This window comes from Durio zibethinus, chromosome 4 (genome assembly GCF_047325235.1).
Source record: "Durio zibethinus cultivar Kanyao isolate XHJ-2024 chromosome 4, ASM4732523v1, whole genome shotgun sequence".
Lineage (NCBI taxonomy): Eukaryota > Viridiplantae > Streptophyta > Magnoliopsida > Malvales > Malvaceae > Durio > Durio zibethinus.
This window is the reverse complement of record NC_143165.1, coordinates 32,314,144-32,325,448: the sequence shown is the minus strand read 5'-3', so window position 1 is coordinate 32,325,448 and position 11,305 is coordinate 32,314,144.

The following is an 11,305-nucleotide window of genomic DNA, read 5'->3' as shown; positions in this document are numbered from 1 at the left end:
AAAGGGAAAAAGAAGTAGATGATGGGTTACAAATGGGTATTTGAGGAATGTGGGTTTTAGAGAAAATTGTTTAAACCAAAATGAAAATCACCAATTGCAAAAGCTGAAGGAATAGTCAAATTAAGTAAAAATATCAGTAAATCATTAATGAATAGTTAAAATCAGGTGCTAAAAGACAATGCTCGAATAGTAAAAGCTGAATGAAAGGGAAAATAAATTATTATTTGTCTAGAAAGAGAAATAGTAAAATAATGAAGATAAAGCTTCAAATTGGTGATTAGATGTGCTAAGTTTGGGGACAATTTTATTAGACAGGGTTATTGAAGGCGTTTACTAAGAAAAATGCCTTCAATAATTTTTCCTAAATATTTTTTGAATATATTATAGGCGTCATCAATAAAGTCGTAGTAGAATGTGTGGGATTATTAAAGGCAGTTATGCCCTAAAAACGCCTTCAAAATTTTCATCTAATTTATATGGTGTATTTATTGAATGTATTTTTTTGCATAATACGCCTTCAATAATTTTTTCCTTTTTATCTATGAATATCAGTGAAGGTGATTTTGCTACTAAAAATACCTTCAATAATTTTACACTTCTAAAATTTTAAGGGGTCATTAAAGGTGTTTATTCCAAAAAAACGCCTTGAGTAATTCATTTTTTTTATTGAAGGTGTTTTCTATTGAAAAATATATTCAATGTTCCACTACTCAACTTTAGGACAGTTAGTGAAGGCGTTTCTTGAGAACAAACACCTTCAATAATTTTTTCATAAAATTTTTAGGATTATTAAAAGCATCTTCCAGTGAAAAACGCCTTCAATATTCCACAACTAAAATTTTAAAATGATTAGTGAAGGCATTTATTCTAGAAAAATACATTTACTAATTCTTTTTAATTTACGTGCATAATTATTGAAGGTATTTTTTTCGATCAAATGCCTTTAATAATTTTCTGTTAAAATTTTTTAGATTATTAAAGGTGTCTTCCAGTAAAAAATGACTTTAATATTCCACAACTCCAATTCTGATACGGTTAGTGAAGGTGTTTATTCTAGAAAAACACATTCACTAATTTCTTCTAATTTACGTGTATAATTATTAAAGGTATTTTTCGAGATCAGATGCATTCAATAATTTTCTCTTAAAATTTTTGAGATTATTAAAGACATCTTCCAGTGAAAAACGTCTTCAATATTCCACAACTCAAATTCCGAGACGGTTAGTGAAGGCGTTTATTTTAGAAAAATGCCTTCACTAATTTCTTCTAATTTACGTGCATAATTATTAAATGTGTTTTTTTTTAAATAAACGTCTTCGATAATTTTCTCTTAAAATTTTTAGGATTATTAAAGGTGTTTTCTAGTGAAAAACACCTTCAACATTTCACAACTCAAATTTTGAAATGATTAGTGAAGGTAATTTTTGAGAACAAACACCTTCAATAATTTTCTCTTAAAATTTTTAGGATTATTAAAGGTCTCTTTCAATGAAAAACACCTTCAATATTCCACAACTCAAATTTTGAAACAGTTAGTAAAGGTATTTATTCCAAAAAAAAAATGCCTTCACTAATTTCTTCTAATTTACGTACATAATTATTGACGCCATTTCTTGAGAACAAATGCCTTCAATAATTTTCTCTTAAAATTTTTAGATTATTAAAGGCATCTTCCATTGAAAAACGCCTTCAATATTTCACAACTCAATTTTTGAGACGGTTAGTGAAGGTGTTTATTATAAAGAAATGCCTTCACTAATTCCTTTTAATTTTTGTACATAATTATTGAAGGCGGTTGTCTACTGAAAATGCTTTTAATATTTTTTGTTCAGAATTATCAAAGGCATTTTTTGAGGAAAATTACCTTTAATAATTTTCTTTGAAAATTATTTTTTACATTACTAAAGGTGTCTTTTAGTACAAAATGCCTTCAATAATCTCCAAGTAAAATTTTAAGGGGATTATTGAAGGTATTTTTTTCAAATAAAGCCTTTAATAATAAATTTTATATTCATTCCATGTCTTGGACATCGAACTCAAAAGCTGTTAATGCACAGAATGATTAAAAGCTGCATTAATCAACCAAACCAAACCCACAAACACATTTCTATCAAACTTTTGATTTCTTTAGCCCTATTGTCGCCACTGACCTTTAACAAAATCCAACACACACCTCTCTATTAATTGGTATGTCTTTATAATTTTTTTTACTGTATTATTTATACTATTTGATAGAGCTATTTTTTTCGATTCTTTACTATTTACATATAGATATATATTTTTATCCATTTCACCGTAAGCATAGTCCTCCAAGCACCTATTATTGCATGTATGCTATTTCTATATAGTTTTCTGTTAATAATGTCATTTGTTGAACCTTGTTGTGTGATATTGTTTTGCTAAATGATATTGTATGATCTTGGTATGCTGAATCGTATGTTGAATGGTGTTTTTGAATAGTTTGCTGAATGGTGTTTCTGAGTGTTTTACTTAATAGTGTTTTTGTACATAGTATGGTATTGGTTGTATTTAATTACATACAGTGTTAAATTTAGACGGTTATTTTGTATAATTCATATAATTATGATCAAAATTTTAGGTATTATGGACTCCGAACAACATCATTCTCTTTCTATTGAATATGCAAAAGACACACATGTAGGATAAAAAAGAAAGAGAAGAAGCCTAAATAAACAAATTGAAGTGAGTGACACAAAAATTCAAGTTGATTTCAATCAAAGTGGGTAACCTGTGTCTGAAGGAGCTGCTAAGTTGGCTACTCATATTGGAGCCGTTGTCCATCATAAGATTTTAATTACGTACATCGATTGATGATGAGTTCCTGATAATCTAAAGGATGATATATGGCAGTCAGTTGTAATATGTTTATTCAACTATTTCATAAAATTTGTTAAATGATCATTTAATTGAAATTCAATGTGTTCTTACTAATTGTGTTAAATAATCTAGGAAATATTCGACGTCCCAATTGACTGTAAAAAGATTGTATTGTAATCTACTAAAAAAGCATTCAAAGACTTTAAAAGCAAATTGACAACCCAATATATTTTATAACTAGCTGATCAAGGTGATGTATTGGCTGTTCTACTTGTGACATATGCAAATGTGATAAGTGTTAAAGATTTGATAAATTTTGTTCGATATCAACTTTCAGAAGATTTTTTAGTGCGTAAACCCATTACCAAAAATATTGTTTATAAGTTTTTATGCAATATAGCCTTTGATCTTCATATGTCATTGATGTAATTTATTTCTTTTATAGAAATCAAAGAAAAGCAACAAAACATTCAGGCCAAACAACAATATCACCATTGGACAACGAGAAAGAGATATGCAAATGTGAAGTATGAGCTTATATGTATTTGCACACTTGTTTTAACATCATTAATGAATATTTATAAACATTCATTTCATACATTCTGATTCTTGTATTTCGATAATTTAACAAGAATCAACGAGTTTTGGAACTGAAGTTTCCAAATGAGATGTCTGAAAACAAGGACATGTACAGAATGATAGATCTTTTGTAGATGAAATAACCGAAGAAATGATAAAAAAGATTGTATGTATAACTACTTTTTTAATATAATGTATGATTGGCATTGTGGTTGTATGCATGACTGTATACTAGCTTGTATAAATTTATTGTTACAGCCCATCTTATTATTGTCTTTCAAGATAATTATGCTGTAAAGTCAAATCTGGTGAACTGGCAACCCAGTATGGCAAAGATATTTTGTCTTTAGCATTAGGCGCTAAAGAAAGGCCTGGTCACATTCGAGGGGTTGGTAAATTTATCTTGCCATCAAAGTTTTTTAGTAATCAACACAAAACCCCGCGAATGAGAAATACACAATATAAAGCAATCATTAAGCAACAACAGTAATGAATTGATGATCAGAAGCAATGCCTCAATAAGCAATAGCAAAGACTCATTGTTTTGGAGTCTATATTGGTAGCAATGCAGTATAACATACCAGTAGGCTAGTCTGGTAGCATCGTCCACATAAGACAAACCTCCGTTGCAAGTAAAGAAGCGAACCTATCCTCCGCTACCATGCAAGAAGTATGGTTTTATTTATAATTTTAATATTAATTTGTTTATTATATTTATTGATTTAGTTTTAATACTTATATTTCATTAAATATTGTAGCAGGATGTTGAGATTCACAGTATGACCCTTTCTCAGGCTACCATGGATGAGTTATCCAAATATTCGCTAGAGCATTTATCTGAAGGAAACTTCATAACCATTGAGTCTGAGGAAGGGTTATTTGATAAACCATCATTTTCATTCATTGGTTTGGAAAGGGTTAAAGAATTTTATGAACTAGATAAATTATCAGTTGTTGATAATGTTGCTTATATGAAGTTAGCTTATAAATACAAATATGCACATTCAATATGTATTAATCTATATTATGGTGTAATATTAACTAGCAGTATTGATTGTTATCATGTAACTTCCTATATAGAGAGCTCAAGGAGAGATAGTTGACCAACAGATTTAGATTCGTTGACCCCAACTTCATTAGTGAGCAGAGTGGCACAATCATTTATCATGCTAATCATGTGATCGAATGCATGAAAAGACCAGTTGATTATTATTTGCTCACATATAATGCACATTAAGTTATATTCCAACCTTAATTATTCTAACTTTACCGAAATCTAATCTGATGCGTAATCTGAATATATCATTGTTATTATTTTACAATTTCATTGGGTGCTTATTATCATTGACACCCAATACTTAATGCCATACTTACTTAATTCAGTTAATCTAACGACGATGCGTAACCCCAATATTCAAACTTTTATAAAAAGGTATTACACTTTATTATATTATATATCTTCTGTTTCTTCATAAGTAATTTTATTTATGTATTAAATAATTTTTTTCTTTTCAATTTAAGGTAATATCTGCATTCGATAAGAAGACAAAGAAACCAAAATGGGTTTCATTACCGGTACAAGTCAAATGTGTTCTTTTATGCTGAGTTTATATAGATAAATATTTTCTAAACCCATTCAATTTAATTTTCAAGTACCTCATCAATCCAATAATACTAAATGTGGATATTATGTCTTTTGTTTTATGTGTGAGATGTTGTTAAATGATTTTATGACCACACCATTCAAGGTTAGTATAAATTTCATAAACTCATTATATCTTCAAAAAAATAAAAAGGTACATTATGTTCTCATTTATTAACATTTACTTTTTTTTTTTAGTGGGAGAGTAAAAAAAGCTTCACGAAAGAGGAACTAGATGAAATTCTTAAAGAATGGCGTGAGTATGTATTATCATTTATCAATGTTGATAACCTTGAGGTTAGACATTGTTGGTTGAATGTAAATATATGAGAAACAAATTGGTATACTGTGTTTAACATGCCATGTTGAATGAAAACTTTAAGTTTGTACATTGGGGTATTGGTTTAATATTATTGGTATACTTAATATGAATACATTATATGTACTTAATATATTATTGAGTATGATTATTTCAGAAAAGTATATTAATATGACAACATTATCAGTTTTAATTTTGGATGTGTAGTCAATTTATTGAAATACAACAATGTTCATTATGTAAATTTCAAAATGTAATTCGTAGTATCACAATATAAACCAAATATTTTTTTAGCATAAATATACAATTGACTTTAAATGTTTTCTGGGTATAAATCTACAACTGACTTGACGTATACAATATCAAAAATATTTTTTTGATAGGATTAACTGAGGCATTTTTAGCAATAAAACGCCTTGAATCATCCCCAACAACATGTTATTGAAAGCATTTTTAACCAAAATCGCCTTCACTAATCCCACCTAAAGATATATTGTGTGAAATATTAAAGATATTTTGGGGAAAAAATACCTTCAAGAATCCGTATCAAATATTGTGTATGGATTATTGAAGGGATTTTTTTAAAAAACCGCCTTTAGTAATTTCTGTTAAAAATTTATTTATTGGATTATTGAAGGCGTTTTCACCAAAAAAGGCCTCCAAGAATCCATTCCATATTTTTCTTATAGATTATTAAGGGCATATTATGCAAGAAAATGCCTTGAATAATTCATAACAAAATGTTATTGAAGGCATTTCTTACCAAAATTGCCTTCAATAATCACACATAAAATTTTATCATATGAAATATTAAAGGCGTTTTAAGTAAAAAACGCCTTCAAGAATCCATTCCAACTTTTTTATATGGATTATTGAAGGTATTTTAAAAAAAAATCACCTTCAATAATACAAACTAAAAATTAATTGAATGGATTATTAAGGGCATTTTCCTACCGCTAATGCCTTAAATAATCCTTAACAAAATGTTATTGAAAGTGTTTTTGAAAAAAATTACCTTCAATAATCCGACCATTCAAATTAATTGTCTAGAATATTAAAGACGTTTTGAGCCAAAAATGCCTTTAAGAATCCATTCCAACTTTTGTCTATGGGTTATTGAAGGCGTTTTTGACAAAAATCACCTTTAATAATCCTAACTAAAAATTTATTGATTGGATTATAGAAGGTGATTTCGATCAAAAATGCCTTCAAGAATCAGTTCTATATTTTTTTTATCGATTATTAAGGGCATTTCTCTACCAAAAACCCCTTCAATATTCTCTCCAAAATTTTTAAAAGCAATTGGTGAAGACATTTTTGTCAAGAAAATGCCTAGAATAATCAATTACAAATAATCTCTACAAAAACCCAAAAAAAGGCTAAAGAAAGGGATCAAACCTATCACCTTATGATTAACATCCGTATGATCTTAAAATTTTGATATAATATTTATTGAAGGTATTTTTTTACCAAAAATGCCTTCAATAAGCCTATGAAATTTTTTTGATGAAATTATTAAAGACTTTTTTTATAGAAAATGCATTCAATAATCGCATAAATTTTTTATGAGGAGATTATTGAAAGTGTTGTTTGTCAAAAATGCCTTCAGTAATTCCCTATCAATTTTTTTTAACGAGATTATTCAAGTCATTTTCTGTCAAAAATGCTTTTAGTATTCACTTGATTTTTTAAAAAAGATTACTCAAGGGATTTTAATCAAGAAACATCGCTAATATCAAGTCTTTGGTGACATTTATATGTAACAACATCGCTATTTGAATATTTAGTGGCGTTTTCATAATAAACGCCTTAAGTTTTATAAAAACACGGAAGCTATTGGCGTTTGTAAGTGAAATGCCGATCTAAAACTACCACTAATCTTTCATTTTCTTGTAGTGAAGAAAATAGAATACTTACAATTGTGGGAGACTAAGTTCTCCTTCCCTACACTAGGAGCACATTGAAATTAAAACACAATTTTTTATGACTTTTTGACACATTGGAATCACACTAGACACACTCACACAGTCGCACTTAATTTACAAAACTTAATACAATAAGAGGATTGTGGAGGCAAAAGAAAAGTGAAGAAAATATTTTATAGGCGATCTCTCAAGTTTGATTTCAAGTATGCCTTATTGAAGAAATGAAGCCTTCTTTTATACATATATATATATATAGAGAGAGAGAGAGAAAGAAAGAGAATGGGAAAGTCTTAATTGCATAGATGGATTCCTTTATTAGAAAGTTTCTTAGACATTGTGTTTTTTTATGAAAATTTAATAGAATAGAGGTTGAAAAAAGACCATATTCCACCAAGAATTCATATCTTTTCCTGTTGTTTTTTTTTTATGAGTTGGAATTAGATGCTTCTTTATGTGTAGTTCAGAGTAACAAATCCTTTTAGGTAGATTCTAGTAATCTTCTTCTCCAGGGGCATTTATTAATTTGTCCGGGTGTGTATATATATATACATATATATTTGCTTAAGAACTTCATTAATCACATAATTTTTTTCTCTTATGGCTCTAGTTGGGAATGAGACTAGCTTTATTAATCTTGGAGAATAGTCAATCATATCAAATTTCTCTCACATTTTTATTGAGATCTCTTTTTGCAACTATCGAGTGCTTTTTAGGTTAATTTTCATGATGAAATCAAAATATCATATTTTGAATGGAGCATCTAAGGAAATTGTCAATGAACTATAAATTTTAAAAAGAAAATCCAATAGCTTTTGAATAAGTGTTATTATATTTAAACCTTTTATTAAATTTTTGGATAATATTTGGGAAAAATGTTTAATAAGACTCATTCATTAAACTATTGTTGAAAGCTTAAGTGTTTATCTATTTCTTATTTTAGGGATTATATGAAAAGTTCTAAAATTTTGTTTTAATTATAATAGAATTTTTAAAAACTTATGAGGTAAATTTTTGTTAAATGAATGCGTGAAATTTGTATAGACACTTAATTTTATTTGGATCAATTCGAATTTAATCAATTTTTTTTATTTGGTTTAAACTTTTCAATTTAGGTCAAATTATGTGTTCCAATTGGATTTAACTCAATTAAGCTTTATTTTAGATTAATCATTTTTTGAATCATTTTTGCATGAACTCATACCTAATTTTACTTCATTATTGAGTCAATTTTGAGTTAAGATTTTAAAAGCCCAATTAAAAGGCCCAAAACTAATTTGTGAGTCTAAACTTAATTTTTAAAATCTAATTCAATTTCATTCCTATATTTTTTATTAGTTTAGTATTATTATTAAATTTATTTTTATATTATTTTATTTTTAAAATTTATTTTAAAAATTAATAAAGTTATAAAAAAATTAACCACATATTTTATCATTTAATCTAATAAATATAAATATTTTAATATATATATAAATATTAATAAAATAATATATAAAAATTAAAAAAAAAATTTTACCTAAATTGAACTGATCAATGATCCAATCAACGCGCTTAAAGTTCTATTCAAGTCATTTGGGCTTGAAAAGTTCACTAAAAATCTAAAGCCGAATTCCAAGTCCAAATTAAACTTTAGAACTCAATTTTATTTTAGAATGAATTAAATTAATAAAGTTGAAGTAATAAAGAAATTCAAAAAATTCAACAAAGAAAAAAAGAAAAAGAAAAAGAAAGAAGGTTGGATGGCAGCCTCCCCCTCACAGCTTTTCCCCTAATTTGCATGATCACTTTTCACCTCTACGGTTTTCACCCCCATTTTCCCTATTGACTTCTAGCATGTATTAATAAAAAGACCAATATCCCAAAAGATAGAAAGACACACCTCTTGAAAGGCAGCAATGACATTATTGCAACGAGCAACAGTTCAAAAAAAATTGAATTCATATGTCCTTCAATCAGAATTCAGATTCTACAAAAGATTTTATTATGCACAGCCATGAAAAAGAGGGAGAAGAATTCGAATGCAAAAGGGACGAAAATTGTTTTGGGGACTCTCCTGCGATCACGAATTCAACACGGGGCCACCACTACCAAGAGCTTGAGAAACCATCCCCACATCTCCATTTTTTTACAGAGAGCTCATTACCAATTCCGAAGACCCAAAGATAAACATAACCTACCACCCAACTCTCTCGTTGCACCTTTAGCTGACATCCATCCCTTTACTCCTCTCCAACGTCCAACTAAAAACCCATATGCCCAGTAAACACCACAAAGCCTACAGCCTCTCCCACTTACCGATTTGGCAACTCCCAAAAGAATCACAGCTTCTACCCACGTCCTAAAACTACCACTCACCGTTACCTAAACTACCCGAGACCCCCACCTTCATCCACCAAAAGCCCACAACTTTCAAAACTCCTTACAAATAACGCAAACAGCAAAAAATCAACCTTAATCACCCCTATCTCTAACCACAACCAACAGTTACCTGAACAGGGAACCACAAAAAAAAAAAAAAAGGTCACAAAGAAAAAAGAGGAAAGGCTTCAGGTTTGGGGTAGTTTGAGGGCTATGTTTGGTGTCGAGGTCAGATCTTTGAGTAGAAGAAGCCTAGGGCCAAATGAAACATCCACTACGAATAGGACGTGTTTGAAGTGGTGGTGGAGTAGTTCTTGATAAGTGAACCTACGAGACGTCAGCTCAGACATAGGAAGATCTATGGTGGTTTTGGGAAAACCAACTAGAAAACGAGAACAAGGAGGAAAAGGAAGAGAGGATCTCGAGGTGAAAATTTGGGGGCGAATGGGCGCTAGTGAACGACAGCCAGTAGCGAAGTGCGGCGGTGGCATAGAGGTCGATGCCAGATTTTGGGCTAAGTTTAAATTGGTGGTTGGTAGCTTTGAATTTTTTTAAAGCAAAAATATGGTTTTTGTCATAATATATATAGATTTATAGATCTAACATTAGATATAAATTTTAAGAGTTATCACTATTTTTTTGTTAAAGTATAATTGATCACTTGACAAAATTTATCCTATTTAAAGAAAAATCACAAGATTAATTTAGGTACTTTTAAATAATAGATTCTAGTCGATGAAACTACATTTTAAATTCAAAAAATATGATTATATGTGAAAAAAGTTATAATACATTTACAGCATCTATCCAAAAAATGATATCAGTTTAATTTTAAATTATCTAAATTTTAACCATATTTACGATTTATCAAAATATTTAATATTAAGAATTGATCTTAAAATTACTTTAATTGTTTGGTAACAATTTAAAATAATTCTCTCATCTCAAGAATATTCACAAAGATTCATGTCTCACTTTGACGAGGTTCCGTCGTCGAATTCATTTAATTTTTTACTAGAAATAAATAACTATAAATATGATTTATAGTAAAAAATGTCATCCAATTTGTTGGCAAGATTTTTTGTTAAAAACTACATTCAATTTGTTGATAAGATTTTTTTAAAAATATTTTTTAAAAAAATTCATTAAGTCATCCAATAGTTTGATAATACTTAATTTAAGATCAAATCCTCTAATAATTTGATAGGATTGAAAAATAATTTTTTTAATTTTTTTTTAAAAACCCTTTTTAAAAAAAAACTCCAAAGAAAAGAAATTACCATGCAAATAATTCTATGCAATAATAATATAATAATATGCAATTAATATAATAATATATTTTATCATATTAATTCACCCACACAATAAAAATATTAAAAACACAAAAAAAGGAAAATAAAATCAAAATAAAATCAAAACTAAAAATTAAAAGAAAAAAAAAGGTAAACTGTGCAATTCAAGTCAAACCAAAAAGCTAGTCATGTGCAGATCTCCATGAGTCACGTGGGTCAACCTTTTTTTACAAAATGGCATCATATTCATCTGCTATAAAAGTAAAAAAATTTTAACTTCCATGGATAACTCTAGTTCTTTCTCTTTCTAGCTGGGCTTTTCCCTGACTTCTCCCTAGAAGCCTGGCCTAAA